At 36.5% G+C, this 26532-nt stretch overlaps 1 protein-coding gene across 4 annotated transcripts in view; it reads left to right on the forward strand.

Moving 5' to 3' along the window:
* The first annotated feature begins 1911 nt into the window (after positions 1 to 1911).
* Positions 1912 to 26532, forward strand: part of LOC135418087 (heparan sulfate glucosamine 3-O-sulfotransferase 1-like) — a 46108-nt gene continuing 21487 nt past the window's right edge. For 2 of the 4 annotated variants that reach the window (XM_064662984.1, XM_064662982.1), the window contains exon 1: positions 2056 to 2660. The gene's annotated coding sequence lies outside the window, so the exon portion shown is untranslated. Of the gene's footprint in view, positions 2034 to 2055; positions 2661 to 10111; positions 10158 to 11268; positions 11337 to 26532 lie in introns of those variants that run through there. The other 2 variants (XM_064662985.1, XM_064662983.1) reach the window with 2 other exon arrangements.

Below are 26532 nucleotides of genomic sequence, written 5' to 3' on the forward strand. Positions count from 1 at the left end.
ATTTAATTGGGCTGTGTCAAATAATGGGATGCCTTCCTAAAGTTAATTGTAAATGTTCCATATTGGCTTTAGTTGTGTTCTTTTCCTGCAGTAAGAATGGCCTGCAATATACATAGGAGCCTTCAGAATTCATAGATGTGACAAAATGTGAAAATTTAGAAGGAGAGGACAATTAAGATTTTTCCCTGTAGAAGGCAAGTAAATATTATTTTTAAAAGGAGAATTCAACTGTAATTCTTAAATGCTATTGTGCTTAATGTGTAGTCTAAATGCAAGCATTCAAGTATTGAACAGAGAGATTTTTAGTCTCGCTATACGTGCAAACCACAGTGCAACCTTAGCTGTGGAGTTAATTACTCTTCTGTATAAGAATAATACAAAATCTACAGCATAATGCAAAAAGAAAATTAACATGTGTCATGTAAATTAAATTTCCCCACAAAACTGCTCTACTTTTTCGCTTATTTTCTTCTACCTCATTGCCTACGATTACCTATCTTAGGGCTTGTGATAATTTGTGGGATATCTCTATGTAAAGCTTAGGAATTCTGTTTGATACTTTGAAATCTCTCTATATAGCTGTATCAGGTTGAAAATTCTTTGCTACTCTAAAATCCACAAGAGGTGATTTTTGCTCCTGGCACATGATCAATAAAGAATTGTTAAACCTTGATAACATCCTACTCAAGTACAGTCCCTTGGAGCATGACAGTGCTACCAGGTAGGCAAACCTGGTTTTATAGATGAGGTGAGGCAGGAATAAGTGAGTGATAAATCATCTGTTCTACACAAATTTAATCACCTGTCAAGGGAGCTACCTGACTAACGAAGGTAAGGTGGCTTCTTGATTGGTGTTGTTAAAGTATGTCTTGTACTAAGTATTGGAGGGGGATGGTGGACTTATGTGACTTCTACCTATATTTGGAGTGGAAAAGGAGGGAAAAGAAATGCAAAGTGGTTCCTGCCTTTAACAGCTGTTCTGAAGCCCTTGAAATCGAAGTGGTTTTTTTATCCCTTTTGTGAAGAAACTCCAAGTCTGGCGTACCGCCAGTTTAAATAAATGAAGAAATAGGCACTGCCCTCAGAAGAGAGGGCAGCAAAGCTCTGCACCGGAGGACTGGGAAAGGAGCCGCTGTTGCTGCTTTAGCAGACCAAAGCAAGCTCACATGGACACCAGTGGTGTGTTGCATGGAAAAACCTGGCTCCAGCAACTGGCGAGTGGCCGACCGTTGCTTTTACCAAGGCTGAGGGAGGGGTGTTGGACATCCTTGTGCAAATGAGCCTAGTCCTGCTAATGTGATCACGGCCCCATGGATGCTCGGGGCCTTTCTGCCGCCCGGGATGCTTGCACTGCCCGGCTCACCCCTCCGTGCCCGGCAGGTCAGGGCTCCGGGGCCCCACTCCGCGGCCAAGGCACCTGGCGGGCCGCTACCAGCCACAAGACGAGCGAGGGCTGCACCTCCCGTTTCCCGCGGAGCTGGAGAATGCTCCCGCATCGAGCTGAGCGGGGACTGCAACCCGCTTCGTGGCGCGGAGCCTTCGCAAATTCCCGCGGTCACTCCGCTTTTCCCCGCCCGGCTCCCGGCAGGTCCCGCCGGCCGGGAGCGGCGGTGCCACCCGGTCACCTGCCCGGGGGAGTCCCCTCGCCCTCCCTCGGACTGGACAGCGCTCGGGCACCCGCGGCGAGCGAGGCGCTCGGCGTAGGATGCCTCCCTGCCTCCCTCCGTCCCTCCGTCCCTCCGTCCCTCCGCGCTGGCGGAGCCCTGCGCCGGGGGCTGAACTCCGGAGAGGGGACCGTCCCGTGCGCCCTGACTCTCCCCAACCCCCGCGCCCCTCCGCCCGCCTCCTCCCCTGGTCACTGGGGCTGATGAATTAATCATGAGGTGGCTGCTGTTAATGCATTTAGTGGAGCGGGCTGTGCCAGCGGCTCGAGGCGCGGCGGGCTGGGGGAGCGCGGGGAGCGCCGGCCCCTCCGCTCCGCCCGGCGCGGAGCCGAGGCCGCGCCCGCACCGCTCTCCATGGCTCCGGAGGAGGTAATGGGAGCCGGGACTCGCTCCCCGTTTCCCCGGCCGTCAGGAAAGGGGCAGGGCTGGCGGGGTGCGGAGAGGGCACGACGGTACTGGCAGGGCAGCTCCAACTTGCCGGCAGGGGGGAGAGAAATGCTCGTGTTGCCGGGGAGGGGTGTGGGGGGTGTGTTCGCTTCGCGTCCCCGCGGTTCCCCCCAGATCCTGCACGCGGTTTAAAAATCGCTCTCTCGGCATAAGCGCGGGAGCCAGGCTCACTTTATCGCCGCTTACGCTGTCAAAATCGCTGGGGCTCCAGCAGTAACAACAGCGAGCCCCCTCCCTCTCTCTCTCCCTCTGCCGGGTCACCCGCTCCTCGTGAGAAACCAAACGCTGATATTCCTTTGGCTTCATCTTCCCGGCTTACGCGAGAGTGCGGAAGACTTGCTAATTAATTTACATACGAGGGAATGATGTCTGAAGGAAGGAAAAAATACCCCGTTGCACCTGCTCCGCCGAGACTTGTCATCTGAATCTGGAGGAGAGCTATAAATCATGTAAAGTGTTCGCGGTGGAGTCGGCTTCTTCTGAGAGCTGTAGGATTATGTATCCAAATGCTGAATTTATATTTCCCACTAGGAAAAGACTGAAACTCAGGTCAGATATAAACTACATCATTTCATTTAAAACAAATCTGTAGTTATTTAATGTAATTCTAGAGGGCATTTTTCTTCTCTCCTGATTAAATAAAAAGTACTATTAGAGCATGTAGTAATGATTTACACATTATAGCCTGAAATTTCTTGCAGAGTTGGAAGTGGTTGACTGTAAGGATGGTGCTTTAGAATCACATGTCCTCTTATTTTTGCTTCACGTGGAAAGACTGAGAATAACCAGGCTGTTAAATTTTACCTTCAGTTTCTAATGTGTACAAGACCATATTTTGAGATACAGAATGGAGAAAACTTGGATGAGGGAGACCACAACTTCCATTGAAAAGGTTGACTTTCTCAACTACAGCAACTAAAATCCGTGTTGTGTCTGCTTTGATGATTTCATCCTTTGAAAAAAAGCTTTAAAACTGTGATAAGCTACTTCCAAGAATTCCAGTTACTGCCTCTAAGGCAATACTGTAATAGTTCTTGACACTTGCCTGCTAAATGAGCTGAACTGGGGAGACCTACTGTTCAGTCAGATGTTTATGTTATTCCTGTGCCAGGTATTTCTTCATAAAATACAAAATGAGGGTTTTAGCTTGATTAGATTATGATTTTATATTGTAGAAATTATTCATACTTTAATTTTGTGACATCAGTGGATTTTCATATATTTGACTAGTTTTGTTGCTGGCTAAACTAGACTAAGATTTTGTAATTTCAGATGGAACTGATTTAGATTGGGGTTAATTGCTTTAGTAGCCTAAAATATTTTTAGTAATATTGTAGATGGCAAATATTATTAAGTTCTTTTGTTCCAATTATGTAAAAACATGGCTTTTTCATTAAAAAGGTGTTGTGTATTATAGATGGATCCTGTACATTGCATCAGCATGAGGGAATTAAGGAGTTTGTGTTCTTGGACAGCACATGTCATTTGCAAGTTTCATAAGTTGTGAGCTTATTGTAAAAGTGTGTGTGGCAAAAGACTGCTGTGCTTGTATAAGAAACTAATAATAACACAGAAATCTGTGAGGTAAGCAAGAACTAGAGCTAGGCTAACCACTCAATATGCTTACTTTGAAAACAAGCCTGTATGCAGTAGTTTTCATATCACTGTTCTACAGCAACAAAATAACGGTGCCAAAAATAAGCATAGGCCAGAAATAAAAGGACAAAAATTTACAAGATGACTAGTCATGAGGAAAAAATACCTCATTTTGAAATGGAGTCTTTCTGTCAAATCCAAGACTGCATGTTGTTAAACTAAGTCATACTCACATATAGAGCAGTTTATGACATTTAAGGTGGGAGCCTTGGTCTAGTCTATAACCAAGCAATTAAAAGAGATTCTGTTGTTTAGGATTTGGTTTGTCACAGATGGTAGAGGTCAAATGACAGTCAATAAAAGTAGAGTTCATTTTTGAACTTGGAACAGGAGAACAATTTGTTTTCTTGTTTGATTCTTCTGTCTCTAACTGGAAATGCTGTCAGGAACACCAGCCCACGAAGTGGCCAAAATTTACTAAGTGATGAACATTTATTGTTCTGAGAAGGTACTCTAATAAAAAATACTTTTTTGGTGTAACTGACATTGTTCTGGCCAGTGCTTTGGCCGTGTAGGTCATAAGTGAATAACATGGAGGTTCTGATTTGGGATTTGAACAATATATGTCACTGCATAAGTTTCAGTCCAGTGGACATTTTTATGTTTGGTCACCAAATTGTTGCATCAAGTTATATTGGAAAAGCATTTGCTTCTTTTATAATCTAAAATGAAAAAATGATTTGTCAGCCAGAAGGAGGCAGGGAGATGTGTTTACACTTACTAGACTTTATTGTCTCTACAATAATGACTTCTGTTTGATACAAGGGATTGTGGGCTTGGTGACTTCAGTGAATGACAAACACACCCACATTTTCAACATTTGCAACATATTGACCATGCTTTTTGTGTAACCATAGTGTTGCTTGTTTATTGATGAACAGATCTTTGAAAGGAGCTGAATGAAGAAGAGTCAGATGTCTGCATGATGTTCACTTATTGCTATACAAATAACTACATGACAACTGGGCCAGTATTTGTAGGCACGTGAATATGCCCTCTCTATTTTGTGCAGTTGTTTTTGATTTATGCACTGTCATATGAAACTTGTAAATGGGTTGTTCAGTGGTTAACATAGAGTACTATGTTATGGTAGATGCAGACAGCTGTACGTCCTAACAGACAGGTTGAGTTACGAGATTTTGCATAGTGACAGCATTTGAGGTGTATATGCATGGAGTACAACCAAATGCCTTCTTTGACTGTTTATATAGTAAGCAGGAATCCATTAAACTTCCAAGGAGGACAAATATTTAATGAAGACCTGAAGAGGCAATATCATTTCAGTATGTTTGCAATGCACTGCTCTGTTTAGCTGGTGATTAAATCTTTTGATCTCAAGGAGAGCTTCTAGTCATCTGCTTTGATGCAATATTCTATGAAACCATTTAAGCTAGAGGGGTAGGGGTTTAAGTCTTAAGACTGTTTTCTCCTAGAGATAAAAAATTTCATGCAGTTCTCTCATAGCCCTAGTTGCACTTCAGTGGGAATAGTGGCAACAAAAAGACTGGTGAAGAAGGGGGCAAAATAGGGAACAGTTAATCACCACAGTAACTCAGGACTGAAGAAAAGACCTCTCTGAGTTAGGCAACAGTCTTATCTAATTCGAGTCATAAAGTCATCACAGTCTACCTTTAAGCTAGTTAAGCACATTGCCCTGTTGTTCTTTCTGGAAAGATGATTAAAAACCTCTTTCCTAATGTTTAGAGCTTTTTTTGAACTTTCAGCCTAAATATATTTTTTGATTCCTAATTTTTAATCTCTCAATATTGTTATTTAAAATCAACTCCTTCCTTGGGGTGTAGCCCTCAATAAATTATAACCATCGATCGTGTGTCTTCCTCAGCTTTTATGTGCTAGGATCAAACAAGCAGAGCAAGCACCTTATAGTCTCTCTAACGAAACAGAATAAATAGGAAGATACAAAGCCTAGTAATTTAATTCTAGTGAATTCTGAACTTTGTACCTGAAGTGTTTTCTTAAAGTCTTGAATAAGAGTGCTAATGCTCCACTTGGTCTTCTCAAAATATTGTGTCAGATATTGGTGAAGATCAAATTTGTTTTACAGGTATGCCAGGTTGACTTAACCCTGTTGTCATAAACTAGACATGGGTGTGTGATTTATCTTTTTGTGTTGCTCTGAAATGATCAGAGACCATCACAGAAATAATCACAGAAATTCTACTACTTGTAATCATGTGCTTTGAAGAGTTGCTAAAGGTTTTGCCATTTCTAATACTACAAATGGTCATCCAATTTCTTCTGCAAGTTGGAGAGAACTTCCCCTCTGCTTTTTGCCACATTCACAGACGAAATAAGATGAGTCTGAAGAAGGATTTTAAATAAATCCATTTAATATGTTACCATTAGTCACTTTTACATTGACTTTATCTTTGTATTACGCCTGCCTATCTTTTCCAACTCAGTAAATCATTGCTGGGTGACACCATATCAAATTCTTTACTGGAATATGGAGAGGATGGCTTCTGGATTTCCTTTCCCATAATATTTGCTTTTAAAAGTTAATTTATTTGTTCCAGACTATGTCTTTTCAAAGTTTCTTCTTTTTGCTGTTGTTTAAAATTTCCTGTTAACACTGTACATCTGTTTAACTTGGAAAGGCAGAGCAAATCCTTTTCAACTTATGCTACAAAAGGTGCAGATATAGTTATTAAGTAAAATGTTACACATTACCTGCAGAACAACAGAGAAGATTATTTAATATCTTTTTCCTACTATGATTGTTCAGAGTGCTAAGCAACCATTTTGTGTCACTCAAGTCTGCAAGTGAAGTCTTGCATTTTGTCATCCTAAAAACTGTTTAAAGGGGGAAAAAAAGGTCAAATTAAAATTTTTATAACCTACAAATGGTAGAGCTTTTTTTGTTTCAGGAATTGACAACAGAAAAATGTGTTCTAAGATTGTCTTTGTTTACAAGAGGATCTTAGTGGATATCTGAAAAAAAATTGAAGCAAGATAATAGGGAGTTTGTGTTGAAAAACAACAAAAGATCAGTTAGTAGAGATACTGGGTTTTAGACGTGAATGAATAAGATAATCCAAATTTAAGCATAAAATTTGAGTTTCTGGATGGAGATAAACTGGGCTATTTCTGTCCTTGTCATAATTTAGCATTTATATAGTATTTACTACGTATAAAACCTCTTCATAGGTATCAATAATCTTCATTATACCCTCTGAAGTAGATAGGTGTTCTTCTGCCAATTAATGGTATAGGGCCAATATATTTTAGATGTATAAATCTGCAAAAAGTTTAAATTTTGGTATGAATTTGTTTTTTGAAATGTATGAAGGGTAGATTGTATCCCCCAGTATTCAGAACCTGCTCTTATAAGGTATGCTTTCATTTTTAAGGAACAAAGATACAGAGTTTCATTCTGAACACTTGAATAACATCATGTCCCTTTGATAATGGAGTCTAGTCAGATGTAGTTTTTCCTGGATAAAAGTGTTGGATACTATAAAGGACAGTTTTTTAAAGGTTTACACAGAAGAGATCTTTAATTTACAAAGATTTTGTCAGATTTAGCTTCCACTTTTTGTGGAAAGGTAGTCATACATGGAAAGAGTGAGCTTGTCTTTTCTGTCTCCACCCTCCTTGGTTGACAGACTTTCCCTCCAGCAATCAGTTGACAGCAATCAGTTTGAGGATTATTTCTGGAAGGAAAAAGTTTACAGCTTTACTTCAAGAGTAAGATTAAAAATAAAATAGCTGTCATCTATTTCCTTGGCTTAACTAGTTAAAATCATAGCCACAAAAATGCCATATTATTCAGCTAAGCTCTTCTGTGCATTTTGTACAGTAAGTAGACCTTATTAAAGGAAAGGCACTAAAGCCTTGCAAACAATATCTTGTAAAACAAAATTTACAAAATTTACAAAAACTAAATTTTGACTGAAACTTCATTATTTGTTATTTATTGTTTCTAGATAAACTAAATTTTTACAGTAAGCTTTACAAAGATATTGTATTTTAAGACTTTATTTTGTGACCTTGTCATATATGAAGGACATGTAGTTAATTCTCAGGATAAAAGAAGTTCATATCTTAGCCAGATTCTTGACCATCTTCCAGACTTGCCTTACATTAATTCCCACATCACCATGTTTTCCTTTTTACCATTTAGAAAGGAAAACACTGTCAGGTTTAAGATGGAAAATAATTTGCAACTTCCAGCTTTGTGCTTTCTAATGATAGATTCCTGGGATGCAACATGCAAATAAACATTTAAGATTTTTTTTCCCAGTGTGAACCAGCCTGACATTTTTTAGACCTAATCCCTAAACATTAATTCTTTTCCACCTCAGAAAATTATGACTTTGGTTCTTTTGTGCCACATGCTACCTATTGTTTATTCTGTAAAAAAATAGTTCAGTTTAGTTAGATGGTGTTTTGTTGGAGTTTTTTAAATCCATATATTTAATTTACATAATTTCATTTTATGGTTTTGATTTTGTTCTATACTATCGAATGTGGAGTTTTCTAGTAGTTTTGGTAACTGTGCAACACTGATTTTCTGACTGTGATATTTTTCCCTCCCTTCCTATAGCAGAGTAATGAAATTATCCATAGACTTCTTTGTGCTTTTGGGGTTTTCTAAATTCAAAATCTGACATGTGCACTGGAGAATGAAGAAGAACAAAGGGCTTGTTATTTTCATACTCCACTGCATTCTTATGTTAGCTCCAAGTTTCTGGATCCTAAAGTGAGATCCATACCTTTACACTGCACACAGTCCTGAGAGGTTAGGCCTCTAGCAAGTTAGAGAGCTGAATGTTTTTGTTGTTTTCATTCTTTTTTTAGTCTCCCTTCTGCAAAATTTGGGAAGTTTAAGACAGTTATTTAAATGTTTGATGATTGGCTTCTTATTCTTGTACTTTATCTCCTGTATCCTGAGAACATAAATAGGGCTGGTGATAGAAAAGCAAAGTTTCAAAACTAATTTTATCTTGAAAAGAGAACTGTTATGATAATTATGCATAGAGTTTTAAAAAATAAAAATACTATAAATGTTCACTAAGTAGTCATTACTCAAAGTTAGATAGTCTGGCATTCCGAAAATGGCATTGTATCTCTCTCTTCATTTGAATCTTTGTGTGGTCACAGGCGCAGAACATTGTGCTTTAATGCTTCAAGGAGTTGTTCTACTTTGCTACTATAGTGAAGCAGTTTCTTTTAATCAAATGGAAGCCAATAGAAATACACAAGCATCGAACACAGCTCAGTATTGCCCACTGGGACACATTTAAATTTGTGCTAGCTTGCAGTAGAAGGAAATGCTGTTAAAGCATTTTGGCTTGTTTTGTTTCTGTAAAAACTCTAATATTCAGTGTATAAAATTTCCATTAAAAAAAAATTCAAATAATATTGTATGCACCCATTAAGGAAATTAACTGCTCAGCCAATTGTGAAATAGTACTATACTCATTTTAACATGTTTATTCCTGTACTTTACACCATAAATAAAGAAACACAGGCAACTCTGCTGTTTCTAATTTACTTTTTGTGATCCCAGATTATTCTCATTTATTAAATAAAACCAATCATTTATATACATATATGTGAGGAAGGAAATAATAGTCTAGGTTTTAAGTTGCGAGTATTTGTTTTGATGAAGATGATATTGCTTTTAGCTATAAATGATTCCTTCCTAAAAGGGTTCAGAACAGGAAAAATGCTAAGATTACAGAATAATTTTTTAAAATTATGAAACAAAAAATATCAGTTTTCTCTGCATATGGTTTATTATATGTGCATTAGTATTTCGACACAGTCTCTGCCTGTGCAGTCACGTGCTGTTGATCCTGGTCCCACAAAATGTGTTAGTTGTGCACAGTTATTAATAGCAACAGATACTTTATAATTTTTCATTTGTAGATTTTAATGAGGATAATGGGATTATAATTACATTTATTTTTACAGTCTTATTATAACCTTATTTTTTTAAACAGATGAAGCAACCAAAGTGTACATTGTGAGTTGTTATACAGGAAGCTTTGGGTAAGACTCAGAATTAGGTTTTGGGTTTGTAGCTACTGATGTTCAATATGAATAATATCGAACATGTGCGGTGGTTTAAATTTGTTGCAGTGTGTAATTGAGGTATGCTTGTTCTTACCAGTTTAAAATGCACTTATATAAGACTTTAAGAAATTTTAGGTATCATTTAGGGTTGGTAAGAAACTTTTTGAGGGGATGCACCTGTTCACACACTACTTCAGCTTAATATTACGTGAGAAAATGTTAACCCTTATGTATAATAGAATTACTGTTCTTCCTACTCCTAACTGACCTTATAGAACTACAGGTTCCAGGAATCCCAGCTGTAAGGCAGAGCTTATCATGCTGATAGCAGGAAATCTGTATAACTAGGTGAGTTTGTTTCAGCTAACTTAATGGAAAATCTGTTGGGTTTTTTTAACAAAGAGCTTGGGGAAAACTTCTTTCCCCTTCTACAAATTATCTAAGAAATTTTACTTCCTAAATGGACTAATATATTGTAATACTGGAGCTTCAGATCTCCTCAGTGTTCTTAGTATCCAAGTATGAAATAATTTCATCTTGACCTTTTAATGTCTAATTTACTCAAATTTTCTTGCTGAGTAAATACGTACTTATTTTGAATAAAAAAAAATTCTGATTTAATGTGGGATGGCTCTGAAAAGTGAATATTACCAATAGGTGGTATTTGGGTTCTGATATTGAAATATAAGCTTCCAAGTTTGCAAATTATGCTAAATTTGGAGAAACAGTAGGGTCACATTTTGTACAGAAGAACCTAGACTAGTTAAGTATTCAGGCTAATAACTGTCAGATGTAGTTAAATGCAGGTATGTAACATTACTCTGAGGCAGGGGGATCTACTTTATGTATGAAAGTGTGTTAATTGCAGAGGGATAGAAGGACCTGTCAGAAGAATACCTTATGTATAAAGCAGTTTCAGTACAGCAGTACTGCAGCTGGGGAAAAAGGGAAGGGAGTGTTGTATATACAAATATGCTGATGTCATAGAAGTTTGTAAACTCATATGTACATGGGAGCATTCAAAGGTAAACTGAACTTAAAATTTTTATTTAAATCATATTAATTCAATACATATATAATATTTCTCTCTTGTCTCCATTCAGTGTGTTTCACTGAATGGCCATTTTATTTCTTAAGAAATATGTGTACACATGGATCAATATGTTAGATTTAATTTGGCTTAATATTCTAGAGTTCTCTTATACTGACGTGACCTCAGATCCTTTCTGGGAAAGTAAAGTGTGCTGTGCATGTTTGTCTCAGAGTAGTTACTTTGTGTCCTCAAGTCATAGATTCATGTCATCTCCTAGTGAAAATGCAGTCAAGTTAAAAAAAATGGTGTACATTCTTGCCAAATAGCAGATTAAATCTGCTGCATGTGAAACTGTTATTTTGGAGATAATAGTAGAGAGTAAATAGAATATAATAAAAAAATTCTTGTACTGTTCTTTCTGGGCAGAACAAAGATATGAAACACATCAAACAACAGGGTGGAAACATAGATGTTCCTGTTTTAATGCAGTCCAGGTAAGAGGAATGTCTGAGATTAATCTAGTGGTAAATTAGCTTCTATCCTACTCTCATTCTCTGTGCTCATTGGACTTGTTATTGTGTGGTACTCCAATTTCTCCATATGACACCAGTGTAAAAGAAGACTGTCTTTGCCTGCAGAGCGCATTTGCCATCCTTTTTCCTTCATGCCTCCTTTACAGACCAGAAAGTGATTGTACATGGCACTGCATTTCTGAGTATGGCCTTCTTTGCCCTTCATTGGATTCTGCATTTGGCACTGAAAACTCAAGAACTGAGAGTCTGTTTTGATCTACAGGGCTTGACTTTATTGGTGGATCAATAGATGGGGCTCAGATGAAACTGAGCTTTCTGCTGTGAATAATCAACAGTTGGCCAGCAGCTGTGTGTGGAAGGGCTCAACTGTAGAGCCTTGTTGGGAAGAGCTAGTGTTTTATCATCCATATAATTGGTGTCTGAAATCCATCTGCGGCTGTGTGTCAACAGATAGCACTGGTTAGAAATTAAGTCTCTAGCAGTGATAGCCAATTCCTGGAGAAAATTGGATGCTGTAAGAATGTGATAATGCTATAGTGTTGATGTTGAACGAGCATTAGAAGACTGGGGGAAGGACAGAGCTTTAAGGCAAGGTTTTCATCCCAGCATCTTGGCCACATTCTGGTTTGAATAGATGCTGCCTACCTACCCTGACTGTCTTATTTTGAGAATTATGTAGGATGAAAAAAAGAAACTATAAAATGTCCATGGTGCAAAGGAGACGTTCTATCTCTAGCACTACAAAATACAAGACACCAAAAATTAACCTCGTGAAGTTAATCTTGCATGCTCCCCGTACTAAGTTATTTAGCATTAGAAACTAGGGGGTCTTCACTGTGGCAAATGGTCCTCTTTTTCCCTGCTCTTTGTTTGTGGTCATCTTAAATGAATTCTGTGTTCAGTCATTTCTAAGGCTACTGCAAAGAATTAGCATTTGTTCAGTCTGAAATTCTGATTATTTGCTTTTAAAGTTGCCAGTTCACTTTTATCCCTCTCTCTTTTTGATTCTTTCCCCCTCCAAGCATTGTGAATGTTTTTTCATGGAAAACTGTCTGCCTGCCCTAAATATCACTCTGCCATTCTAATTCTTAAATTGAAACCTTTGGTTTTATGTTTTTATGTATAATCTTGGTGTATATGCCATCTTTCCCCTCTATTTGTCAAAAAGATTAATGTGAGAGTAGAGTATTAGCATAGCACAGCACAGGATTCTATTAGTTAGTTCTCGTCTCTCTAGAAAGGACCTCTATTCCTTTATTGTATGTTGTGTTTGAATTTATTGACAGTGAGAGTAGGATCCCACTGAAGGATAAATTTATCTTTTTGGAAGGCTAACAAAGGAACAATTTAATGCAACAGAAGTGTCACAGAAGAGTGGTCATAGTTTTCATTGCTTGCACCTTCAGAGTAAAACGTTGAAATGGATCTAGTCATTTAGTGCAATTCTTGGATACTGCAATCACAGTAGTTGAGAGTAGTTGCATAAGTGGAAAGACAGAAAAATAGTCAAAGCACTTTAGTATTTAAAGGTATATAGTGCTTGAATTATTCACTGAAGAAGCATGGGGTCACTATTTTTCACACTTTAGTAGGATGACAGAATAATTTAAACTCTTATTTGTAACAATGATAACTGAAGCTGATGAGCCACTGCCTTTCATTTAAGAAGCACCAGAACAAAGGTATGTCACTCAGTAAAATGACAATACATGTAGCTGAGGTATTTTGCTGAATAATTCTTAGAAGAAATGAGAAAATGACACGAAATTGAAAAATTAACCAAATGCTCATGGCCTTGTGTAAATGACTACTTGAAGTGCGAATTTAAACACTGCTTTGTGAGAGCTTTTAGATGGAATGTAGATGAAGGTGAGTAGTAAGGAACAGAAAACAGTTGCTTGCTTGTGATTTGTTGTGCTAAGAAGAGTGGAACTTTAATTCTGTAAATAAGCAAAATTGCATCAGACACCAAGTTCCATCATCTGTTTCTTTTCTTAATTAGAAGAAGCCTTGAGAACGCTATAATTTTATGTAGCTGTCTAGGTCAGCTGTAGTTGAGCTGCTTCCACCTTTAGCAAGCACCAACTCTTCTCATGCTAAAATAATCAAGATAAGAATGGAAAAAACAAGTTCATCATGCTTTTAATCATTCCATCTCTGATCTGAGTAATTGTCTCAAGGGATCTCTACAGAACTTCAGTTTTCTGACTTATTTTTTTAGAGCACCAGGAGCACTCTATTCTCTTAGGGAAGCAGTTATTAGGGAAGCACAGTGCACTCTAACTCACTTTTGAAAGGCTTGCACCTGCTTGCACTGAAAAGTCTGAGAAGCCAGTCGAGGCATTGGATGAGGAGAGGGCTGAGCACTCTTCCTGCATCTGACTTGTTACATGACTGTTGAGTAACAAGAACTGCCAAAAACAAACTTAGTCATGTTGAAACTGGGAAGAGACTAATTCTTCCAGAATGGAGTGTTGATTTTTTATGTTGTGGGTAATACAGTTTTTTATCTGGCCTTGTTTAAAAGTATGAAGATTTGTAACCTGCAGCATATGTACTGTACAAGATAATATGCATCTACTAGAAGTGTTGTTTCCAGCACCATTTTGATTCTTAAGTACTTAAAACTTATTACAGAATTAGCATTTAACATCTATTTCTCTTACCTACCTTTACTTTGAGACCCTTTTTCCTATACCCATACAGGAGTGCATTATTTGTGGTCATATTGTGTATATTTCCGGAACACAGATATTGGAATTTTTTGTTTGGATTTTTTTTGGTTTAACAGTGGTAGAACTAGCTCAGACCTTAATCTGTTCCTTTAAGATGAATTGTGAATACTTCTGTCATAGATTATAGGTTCATACAATAGTTCAGGTTGGAAGATATCTCAGGAGGTATCTTGGTCCAGCCCTCTGCTCAAATGAGGGTCAGTGTTGAAGTCAGGCCAGGTTACTCACAGTTTTCCTAGACTGTCTTGAAAATATCTGAGGACAGAGACAGAGGCAGATTGGGGCAACCTATTCCAGGTCCTGAGTGTCCTCATAGTAAAAAGGCTTTTATTTATAGGCAATCAGGCTAGAAAATGTTTCAGCTTACATCTTTTGTGTTGTGTCCTCCCACCACACAATGCTCTGAAGATCCTGACTCTGCTGTTGTGGTGCCCTCCTTTGTTGTTAATAGTATTATAGATGTTGAAGTACTCTGTCTCACTTAGAAGACTGGCTTCCTTTTTCGTGGCTCTGATACCAAAAAGGTATTGGAGGAAATTCATCCTATGTGTCTGATCTTCTCTGTCATAGATGTGAGTGCTTAAACAGAAGGCCCAGGAAGACCTTATTAGTGGTTATAAATATCTAATTGGAGAGTGCAAAGAAGATGAACCCCTACCCTTCTCAGTGGTGCCCAGTGGCAGAATAAGAGATAATGAGCATAAACTGAAATACCTGAATGCCATCTGAACATAAGGAAAAGTTTTTTACTGTCAGAGAGATCTGGAGTGAAAGTTTTTAGATTTGGGTTTGGATTTTTTATTATTATTTGGGAATAATAAAAATAATCTCATGTAGATAAGTAAGTTTTACATCATGATCAAGAGATGAGATGAGATGCAAGTTAAAGGAAGCCAAATGAACAATAGCCAAAATACTGTTGGAAGAAATAAATTATTTTAATAGTATGTTCTTAATTAATTGCCTTTTATTCAGAAGCATATATCTGTTGACATGAGAATAAAATATCTTGAAGTCCTTGTTTCCATCTGTAAAGGCATTGGGTCTAATTACTTCTGTAATGTTAAGCATTTCAGTGAAAGTTGTGAGTTATGTCTCCAATCAGTTCCTATTGTTCCAAGAGGAAAAAAAGGCAAAGGATTCTGAGTCACTGTAGAACAAAAAATTATTCTTTTTTTATTATCTCAGTTCTTATAAAGCAGTAAGGTTAGTAGAAATTTTTTCTGCTAGGTGTACAAACCAAAACAGATATATTTTTTTTATGTAAGATATTTTTCAATTTCAGCCTGAATTAAATTTTCCACAGGATAAACTCAAAACTTGTAGAAGCATTTTGAGATTTATGGCTTGTAACTGAAGAATTACAGATTATTAACTAAATTGAAAATTAGTGTATATTGAAGGATTGCTAGACGTTTCTAAGTTGGTATTTAAGTCCTTTATTTGCAGGTAAGTGTGTATCTTGAAGTATCAACATTCTCTGCTTATTTGGGAAAGTAAACTTGGGGAGTTGTATCTCAGGCTAGGATGAGTTGGAGCTGATGGTGCCAAGGGCCATATTTAGGTAATGCTGATCCTTTGGAATTCAGAATGTTGAAGCTAGCTAGTCAGACATCGTGTGATTACACAAACATCTCTCTTCATGCCCTATAATTTTGGCACCTAATAAAGTTAAAATTAGGATTCTAGACTCTCCAAAGTGGTGGATTCAGAGACTGATTCAGCTATCTAAGATAGGAACACAGTCTGCACTGATTGCATAAAGGATCCTCATTTCATGCAAACTTAAATATCTAAAGAAAAACTCTTCCATTAAATTATGTATTTAGGGAAAAGGGAACATTCATTCTAGCCCCATCTTTACCTGTCTCCTCCCTCACATAACTGGAGAAGGAAAATAGTTTTCAGTAAATTGTGATTCAGGTTTTGGAGCTTGGTTGGGGTTTTTTAAACATTTCTTTAAAACATTTTTCCCTCACAGGTCAGCTGTTCTTGCCTCTTGTCCTAGTAGATAGAACTTTAGAGTATAAGAGTGAAAACTGTTTCATTGAAAATTGATCCCTGTGCCACCCAAAGTGGTGATCTTACCTATTGTAATCTGAGAAATCTAAAAGGAGAGAATCTCTGTGATTACTTCTTTTCTTTTCTTTTTTTTTTTTTTTTTACCTGCATCTGTTCCATGGTATTGTCTGGTTAATTGAAATATGTAGGAAATATGTTGCATGTCACTAGTGATTTTGTCCTAAGAAAAATTAAGAAATATTCCTTGAGACCGGCTTTCCTCACCTGTGAAGCAATCGTGGGGAAACCAAGTAACTCGGTATAAATACATGGACAGTAGAGAGAAAACCATCCACTGTGGTATCCTATCACAGCATGTCTGCCATGTAAGTCTTCGTGCAAAGATTGTCAGGCTTCTATTTTTAGATTAGGAAATATATCTCCAGTAGATTGGATGGCAGCATTTTATGAGGACTTTATTTTGGGAATAGTGAAAACGTGAAGCAAAAATTTTCTTTCAAAAGCTAAACTTCTAGTCCTTGATTACTTGGCTACCAAAGTGACAGTTAATCCACCAGTACCATTAAGAATTATATCTCTCTTCTGGTTTTCTCCTTGGGTAATAAAACCCTAAGGATTCAGTACGCTTGACGTGTATGTTTCCCCTGCCAAAGTAGTGATAATAGAATGGCTTGGGTTGGATGGGACCTTATCCCTGCTGCAGGCAGACACCTTCCACTAGATCAGATTGCTCTTCCAGCCTGGCCTTGAACACTTCTAGGAATGGGGCATTCACAGCTTCTCTGGGCAACCTGTTCCAGTGCCTCACCATCCTCATAGTGAAGAACTTCTTCCAAATATCTAATGTAATCTATCTTTTACATACATTCAAGACCCCCCAGTAGTCATAGCATATGTATGGTTTTTTTGTGTGGGGTGCATGTTTTGTTTAGCACTCAGTGATATGTGGAGGGACTTCACATGGTCTTGACTGAGAGTGACATGTTTCTAAATGAATTTTTCTTGCAGTTGTGTGCTGAGTTAAGCCAATTGCTTAGATAAATTTTCACTATAACAATACTCTTTAGTTTTATTGGAACTTCTGAAAATGAGGTATAACATATTTCAATAGCCTAGATTATACTTCAAGTATGAAACTCATGGTTAGAAGAGTCTAACTTCAGGAATTTAGACACTTAAAGAGGTATCAGAATCTGTATCTGTAGTGGAGTGATTTGATAAAAGTGATTTTTCAAAAAACCAAAAGAATAAACAATCCTTGAATAAGAACAAATCCTGCTCAGAGGCATTTCTGGTACTATCAAGTTTCCTCTTTCAGCCATGAAAGTGATAACCATGCTCTGACATAGAAGGTTGCTTTCAGATTTTGGAAACATTTTTAATTGAAAATGATTTTTCATTTTTGTTCTCCTATTATTGACCTATGGTGACTCTGTGTTAGGTAAGTTTTTTCCTGTATTGATAGGATTTCCTAGGAAGTCCCTTGCTGATCATTTCACTTATTAACTTTTAAAGCTTTGCTATCCTGGGCATTAAATGTAAATCTAATTAAATCTAAATGAAGTTTTATTCAGGCTTCCTGGTTTTGATGCATTTACCAGAAAATTAACTGCAAATGCAAATGAGGGTTTGGAGATAGGTTTACATAGAGGTAGGAATACAAAGAGGTAGATGTTGTAGAGGAAATGTCTTTAACCCAAACTTGGATTTCTGCATTTCTAAATTTTTTTTTGATATGTGATTATTATAATTTTTTCTTCAAGAAGAGAAGAAAAAGATACTGTCTCCACCCCAGAGTCACTGTTGTAGAAGCACCATTCACATCTTTCTTTCGATTTTGTTTTGTAAAAATATTTTTAGAAACTGCCAAAGAAAGAAAAAAAAAGAATCATGAGTAGAAAAAAATCATTACATTAGTTTTCCCTGTCTCTTACCATCTGGATTAATTATTACTACATCTGCAACTGGTTCTAAAGAATGCTTTAATTCTATCTCATCTGTCACTTTAAAAATAGTGTATTTAAACTCTATCTAGAAGTCATAATTTCTTTTTTTAAATTTTTTTTTATAGATTGCCTTCTGTTTCAGATAGATTATAAAAGAAAATATTTTTTAATGTTTTTATTGACTTGGGCTTAGTTTGCTCCTCCTTTTCCTCAGATTATCTTTTTGGGACACTGGATATAGCTTCAGACAACACCCTTTTGCCATTTGCATATTGGTACCAGAGCAATGAAATTGAAAATGCATTTCTGAAAATGAAGATCAGGAAGGACAGTGTAGGGCACAGATATTAAGTACTACAGTACTACAGAGCACCTGCTACTTGCTGATGTTTATGTGCTTGAGCAGTTGGTGGTACTTAAAACTGACACAGCACGTTGAGATTTATCGGATTGATAACCGTGAGTCCCACAGACCATGCTGTGGGCTAACAGAGACAGGGAGAAATCTTGTCAGGAATGAAGTGTTGTGGCTGTAATTGTGACAGACAGGGATCCCTGCCAGTTCTACAAGCAAATAAATATATAAACTTCCTGTGATGGACCTTTTTAACACCCTAAATGTAATGTATTTAGGCTCTTTTTCCTTGTCTGATGAATATAATTTAAAAAATATGTGATGTTTATGAAATTTTGCTTTTTGTTCTTTAACCTACTCGGAAAAATGAGCTACATTAAAGGTTGCAAGCACATCTGATATCCTCAGGTGCTTCACTAAGTGGTCTGTTTTGAATTATAACACATACAGAAAGGTAACAATTTATAACTTCAGGCAAGTAACTAATTTTAAATAGAAACTTTGCTGCTAACCTGATTCAGTATATCAGCGGTGGTGAAGAACAGTGCTTACTGTTTCAATAAACAAGGTAACCCTTACTACACAGTAATCTTTTATTCATATTTATTTATATTCCACTTACCAACTTTAAAATATAGTTGATGAAGCTTGAAGAATATATCACTTTCACTACAGACTGAAGTATTTTGAAATGGCTCAATTCAGGGCTAACTAGAAGGTTACATATGCTTTAATGGCACATTCTTTGATCCCAGTTTCCAAGTTTTCTTTTTCTTAGCTTCCTCCCATCTGTAGTGACCTCTACAGATACTACTGTAGCACAAGAGTATTCTTAAAGTAGCTATTATAGACTCTATAAAGGAGTCAATATCTTTAATTATTACCATCCTAACTCACACCTTGTTTGTTATATTTGTTATATGCAACTCTAGTTTTTTATTTTGAACCCCTGAAGGTGTGCCACAGAATAAATGATATACTATAGTTATTATTATTACTGGAATTATCCATACTGCACATTGCTAGAGTTGTAGAGTATTGTACTTTTAATTAGTCAGATAAAAAGGTTTTTCAGCTGTTGAGAGAAACTTCTGATGGTTTTACCGCTTCTCATAACTTTGATGTCTGATTAAATTAAAACAATACTAACTGTGGTTTTTTGAAATTTTTGTTGTTTTGTAATTGTCTGTAAAAGCATCAAAGACTAGAATGAAATTGATATTCTTATAACTTAATTAAAATGTTGTTTTACTGCAGAACACTAAGCATAACCTTCATGATCAGAGTGTGTATACGAAATGACTCTATTAAACTGCAGGAAAGAATCTGCACACTCAGAGATTCACATCTAGGATACACTGAGGATAATGCTGGTGCATTTTGCAGCTTGATGTGGGAATACATGGCAACTTCATGTATATTTGCTTAAGTTGCTTTAATTGTAGCTCTTACATTAAGTCTTAGAGGGCTGTATTTTGTATCATGTCTGTAATGCTGTCTGACAGCTATACAAAAACAACTCTTGAATGACTAAAATTGAGGATTTTTTTTTTTTAAATGCATTTGTTTTTGTGCTCATTATGTGCTCAACAATACTTCTTGTCTTTTACCTAGCAGTTGGTTTTGGTTTTTGGTTAGGGGCTTTTTGGTTTGGGTTTTTTGGTTTTGGGTTTGGGGTTTTTTTGGTGCTCTGGGAAAGTTCCATATGTCATCAAATACAAGAAATGCCATGTCTTTAGGGCAGATAGAGAACATGAGAAGACTTACAACCAACCTGCATTTCATGAATTCTATGATAATGAATAATAATATGATAATAACTTCCAATAAAGACTTTTTCTGTTTAATTATATTCAGTTCCTAAGAATGCCTACAGTGACCATTTAGCAGTGCCCAAGTGAGTCCACATTGAGCATCTGGCTCTTCTTTATAATTCAAGTGTTTGACATATTAATTGTAGGATTGAATCTTTTGGGAAATGGATGATGTAAGCTTCTTGAAACTTCCTGTTCTACTTCTTTCAAGGAAGATTCAGGGATAGAGAAGGTGATGCTTTGATATCTGTTTCTTCTTCCTTTTTTTCTTCTTTTTTTTTTTTTTTTTTTTTTAATTATTTCCTGCAACCATCTGTTCTTTTTAGTTTAGTTTTATGCCAGAAAGTTCTTGCTCGGGACAAAACTAGCTTCACAGACAACACTGTGTGCTCCTTGCATCATCATAAAAAGGTACTGGATTTTTGCATAGGGATAACATTCCTTTGCACAGCAGTCTTCAACAGAAAAAGAAAAATTACTGGTGGCTTTCTTGTGACCTTTTTTTTTACTGAAGTATTTTTTAAAAGCATAGTTATTATTTAAAAGCATAGTATTATTTAAAAACATATATTAATATCCTGATATTTAATAGGTAGCAGTTGAGGTTGAAAGAAGCTCAAAGATTTTTTTATTGTTTGTTCTCTAATGCAGGATTTAATGTGCGAAGCCATTTATGAATTGATAGCACTGCTTCCTGTAACACTTTCTGATTATTAGTGATTATTGGAAGCATGTTGCCATTTTTATTTCATTATAGGTGCAGCCAAAACCTCTGTCAAGAAATGCATTTCAAAGAATAGCTAACAATGAAGTGACAAGGTATTAAAAAAAGGCAACCCAACACTGGAAAAGGTGAAGTAAAATTATCAGAAGCAGAGGAGCCTTTTCAGTACAACATCATGAAATTGAAATTTAAAGGCTTTCTAAGTCTTTGGACTACTTTAATTGAAAAATTTTGGTAGGTTTTTTTTCTAATGCATTTTTCACTGTGCCTTGATTCTGATTCTTTATTTAACTCTATTGTGTATTCTCTCCAGAGAGGTTAGTGGCTTAACCTCATTTGTTATTAAGAAACTAAAAAAAAAAAAAAGTGCCCAAAGGTCAGGGAAAGAATACCAGTCTCTAAAATTAAATCCTATATATATTTTTCCTGAAGTCTTTTTATTCTATTATCTATCTGGGGGATCTTTAGTTTGTCGCTAATAATGAAAAAAAAAGGCTTCAAAATAAAGTCTGTGTAGTTTTCAAAGTATTATTTTCTTCAAAAGCAGGTTTGCAATAACACTATCAGATCTTTTTCCTAGCAGAAGTTTATCATAGAACTTACATTGAGCAGAGTAGACATTAATAGCACCGTACAGTCTCTGGGCAGGGGCTACCTTACCACTGGCAATATCCAAACTAACCTCAGGACTCCTTCCAGGGGGAAGGGATGCACCACAGTTACTACCTAAAAACTGTCTGCTGCGCCTGATTGAGGGCTTCTGTGTGGGCATTGACTGGTCACCCAGTACCACTCTCCTTTTGGGACATGACCAATGGCAGCTGTGAATACTATATTACCTTACTAAGGTAGATAAGGTAATTCCATAGCTAGTAGCAGCTTACTTTTTCAGGCCTACTCTCTATTAAAGGAAGTAAGAGAAAGGCCTCCACCTTTCAGATTTTTAAAGTGCTAGACTTTCTAAACTTTTCCATGCCAGTTGCCTTTACAAGCAGTATAGCAGCACCTTCTATTGCAATTTTGTCCTTAGGATATATTAAAAGCAAAATTTTATTGCTATATTTCTTGTCCAAAATTGCAAAAGGCGCATTTTTTTACAATTATGTCAAATGTCCATTTTTACCGAAGGTGAATGTAAAGCAGGAACTGAAAAGTTGCAATGACAAATTGGCTATAGATAAACATTTATTATGTTAAATTTTATTTAAAGAATTTGGGCGTGGCTTGCAAAAGATCAAAAATATACTTGGATGTGATAGTGTTCCTTATAGAGTGAGTTTTCACTCTGTGGGAAGAGTGAATTTCAATCACCTCTGGTGGTTACACTAATACCTTTGCCATCTTAACATTTCTCTCAGAAAAATATTCACTTTCAAATTAAATATTCTATTTCATTGCCTATACAGCTTGTTCTTAATTATTAGTAGGATTTGGTTACCAGCCACTCCAGGTTTGTCCTCCTTGCACACAAGGGGCATAAAAAATAGAGAAATGTCAACTCTTTCAAGAAAACTGATGTTTTTGGGGTATTTTATTTACTGTACTGAAATGTGTCTTGGAATTCAAGCCTGGAACCACTGGGTGGGGCTGTGCAAATGCCAAAGACTTCTGCCTATGAGTTTGTAATATAAGCATGAACTAAGACAACACATGGATACAAACCAAGAAGGAGTAGTAATATGAGACAACAAAGAGATGTCGGATGATAATCATTTATCAAAAGAGCAACTGGCTTTTGAAGGCCAAGGGAGCAAAAAATTTAAAACAGAGCAATGAAGTAGCTTTGTTGATACTTTTCAGGATGTTTTGTGTGCAGAAGAGCACCATAGGAGAAAACTTTGCAATCCTCCTGCAAGTAAAGGAATATGGTACAATTGGATGATGAAAGATGCCAATAGAAAAGGATAGGTTATGAACCACTGAAGAAAATGAGAAGCAGAAGACCATACAGATTTTTGGCCTATACTGGGATAGCTTCAAATCCTTTTAACTTTTCTTCTGTTAAAGAATTTTATTGTGGAACATCAGGCTTAAAACATCCATCCTACATACAGAATATGATACTTTATCAGAAAAGTTGCATGTTAATCTGATTTAGTAATTTCTGTTATCTTTCAGTTGCAGTAACTACAGAATCCAAATGATTTAAAGATCGAAGTCTTCTGAGAATACATCTGATTCTTTCCTTTTGTGTGTCAGGTTGTTGAAAATTTCACTCTGAATGGCTATTGCCATGCTTAATTAGCAAGCAGATCATAAGTGAAACTGCTTCCTCACCAACTGTGACCAGCAGGTATTGACAAGAAAGCCATGTAAACTCTACAAATGACTGCTGGTGTGCTTAAAACAGCAGAAAAATATGTTCATTTCGATGTCCCTGGGGCATTTAGCTTTGTATTAGACAGCAGCTTTTACTGGAAATCTGAGCACAGGGCTTGTGAACCTGCAAAAATCTATAGATAATGTTCCAGCTGTTTGAAAAAGTTCCCACACACTTGTTGGTAGAATGTTGTCAATATTTAACTCAGTAAGTTCAAAACTTTTCTTTTGGGGGATATAAAATCAAAAAAGAGATTGTTCAATTTTTTGCTTTTCAAAATAGCTTTTGATCTATTTTTGGTACTTTTTTGCTTCCAGGTATAAGGACTAAAGCCCTAAAGCAGTCCTTTTCATATAAATGCAAGATCATTCACTCTCTATCACCATGAAAATTTTAATTTGTCTAGTAAAATTATTCTCATAAAGGATAAAAAAAAAAAAAAAAAAGAAAGAAAAAACAACAAAACCAAAGTTGGGGAAAATTAGAAACCTTAGTAAATCTGTATTAAATTCTGGAAAGTGTTGTTGCCTTTGCAAGTAAAATCCTGCTGGGTTTTATGCTGTTAGGAGAGAATTAATTCTTTACCCTAATTGCAACCAACTGGGATTCCCAAATCATGCTTGTGAATAAACTGTTATATTGACCCTTCAGTGCAAGTCAGGATGCAGACAAGTGTCAAGAGCCATCTGGCTTGGCTTGACCATAGAATCCTCATTTGTGAAGGTGTTAATTTCTTTATCATTAGATCCTTGGTCTTCAACAAACCTAGACCTGCTGGGAATACTTTGCATTATATATTTGTATTAAACCACAGTCCGCCCATGGGGGATGTGTGTGTATGTTTATATATATATCTGTGTATGAAATCATATGTCCTGTATCAAAAGTAAGTGAAAATAAGATAAATTTATTTAGCATACACTGCACTGTAATGGAAAATTCAGTGCATTTGTACTGTGATTAATTGTGAAGTCCTCTGCAGCTTACTAATTTAAGAGCACTGGTGATCAGCTATGCAGAATTATTCTTTCTATAAAATTGAAAATCAACATACATATTGTATGCCTAGTCACAGAGACATGTGTGCATTGTTATCATCTGCATGAATTCAAGAGGACCATATTATGGATAAAAATTGGGAAAAAATTAATCTTGCAGACCAGTAAGGACTTTTTGCTATATTGAATAGTAACTGCAATTTGTAACAATATTTTTGTAGGTTACATAAGGAAGCTATGGAATTTCCATCACTGGAAATTTTATAAGATCAGGTTATACAAACATCTGTCAAGAATGGTTTCAGTATAGTTGATTGTGCCTTGAGGCAGAGAGGCAGACTTCGTGACCTCTTGAGGTCCCTTGACCTCAGTGTTCTGTGATTCTGTGGCATTACGATGCCAAATATTGTAGGTATGTATGTAAAAGTTACCCAGTATAAAAGCTTATTTGTACTATTTTATCCCACTCCCTTTTCTTAAGGTTGGAGGATTGATGTGCATAAGTAGAAAAGAAAGGAGAATGGTTCCTCATTAATTATGGAAATTTTTACCATTTAATTGGATTATGCATTTTAAGATCTACCTTGAGACTGAGTGAAAGGAAGACATAAAAGTAAAGCAGCAAGACTTGCAAGTTTGTTTAATCAACCTTTCTTATTTAAATGTGTTTTAAATTAAATGCCTCTCTAATGACAGGACTAAGTATTCTTATGACAAGTTTATGAGGAGTAAAGACTGGCATTGCCTGAAAGGAGACTTGAATGTTAGAAATGACAGAGGGGAGTTGAGTGGAGAGTTGGAGTGTGAAATCCCAGTCATGCAGAGGGCTGTGGATTCATGATTCTTATCAAATTCAGCATGGTCCTAGGGAATGTAAAAGAGTTGCAATGACAATTACTGCTTTACACAGTGGACTGTCTTATGCCACAGCTTTTCCATTTGTGCATTTATGACTGTGGATGAAAGAGCTAGAATAATATGCTTATTCAGACTGTTCTTCCGTGAAGTTCAAAATGTACATTTGCAGCCTCTCAGTGTTGTGTTGTAGCCTTGCCCTGTTCATGGAGTGAGTGATACAGTCACCTTCAGGACTCTTCAAAACTATAGATGGCAACAGATGGCAGCAACAATGTTTATGCCTATGTAGCTTTGCCTGCAATTTATTATCAACTTCCCAAACTCAAAAACTGAAAACCCAAGGGATGTGTTAATTAAACTGAAGTTTAAAAAGTATACTGTTATGTAACATGGGAAAGCTGGCAGATTAGGAGGAGAAAACACAAAGTGTTACTCCTGAGGTCGTCTGGTCTAAAAATGGAAAATTAGATCTCCATCAGACAAAACAAGAACTTGACTGTTCTCCCAGAGCCCAGATAAGTGTCCTAATAGAGGCCCTTCAAATACCTCTTAATGGCATACCACTTTCATTAAACATTTAAATGTTTCAGTTGTGGATTTCTGCACAAGGAACATCAGTTAGAAAGTTTTGGAATGAATATGGCTTTGCAATAGTGACCTCCAGTACATATGTAGGTACAATTAATATAACTTAGTTGGTATGAGAAACACAACATGGCTTCTTTATTGCAAGCTATTCTAAGCTTGCTAGAATTAACTGAAATTAAACCTCTCATGAAAGTGAAGCAGTATTTTCACTGCTAGAACAGAATTGAAATATCTTAAGTCTTGAACTATGCCTTATGGTTAAGTCATCTTTCAAGTGTAGTAAAAATTTTCATCTGTGCATATACATGTCAGTGTTTGTTGCTGAATTGAAGACATATGTTATCTTGGGTTTAATTACTGAGTTCTGATTTTTTTTAAGTCAACATTATTTGATATTATTATTTAATATATATGTTATTAAAATACCTGTCTGCCATTAAACATTAGCTCTTGAGAATGTTCTTTAAATACTGTACAATAATAGGCTGAAAGTATTTAGGTTTTTGCAACTGACCCATTTTTAGGAATTTTTGCAGCATTTGCAGATTCAGAATACAAACAGCTACCCTGTTTATAGAACACTCATTAAAAATGAAGTAGCAATGTAGTATAGAATAGTTAAGAGGTCAATGAAAGTCCCTGTAGTCTGGTACTAAAGTATTGTCTTTAATTCTCTTACTATATACAATTTCCCCTCAGTAGGATTAAAACCTGGTAACGTGTAGGCAACATAAGCTGTTAGTTACCTCAAATCTGCACACATGGTTAACTTTCTTATTCTGAGTAGACATACTAAA

The sequence above is a fragment of the Pseudopipra pipra genome, chromosome 8 (genome assembly GCF_036250125.1).
Source record: "Pseudopipra pipra isolate bDixPip1 chromosome 8, bDixPip1.hap1, whole genome shotgun sequence".
In the NCBI taxonomy this organism is placed as follows: domain Eukaryota; kingdom Metazoa; phylum Chordata; class Aves; order Passeriformes; family Pipridae; genus Pseudopipra; species Pseudopipra pipra.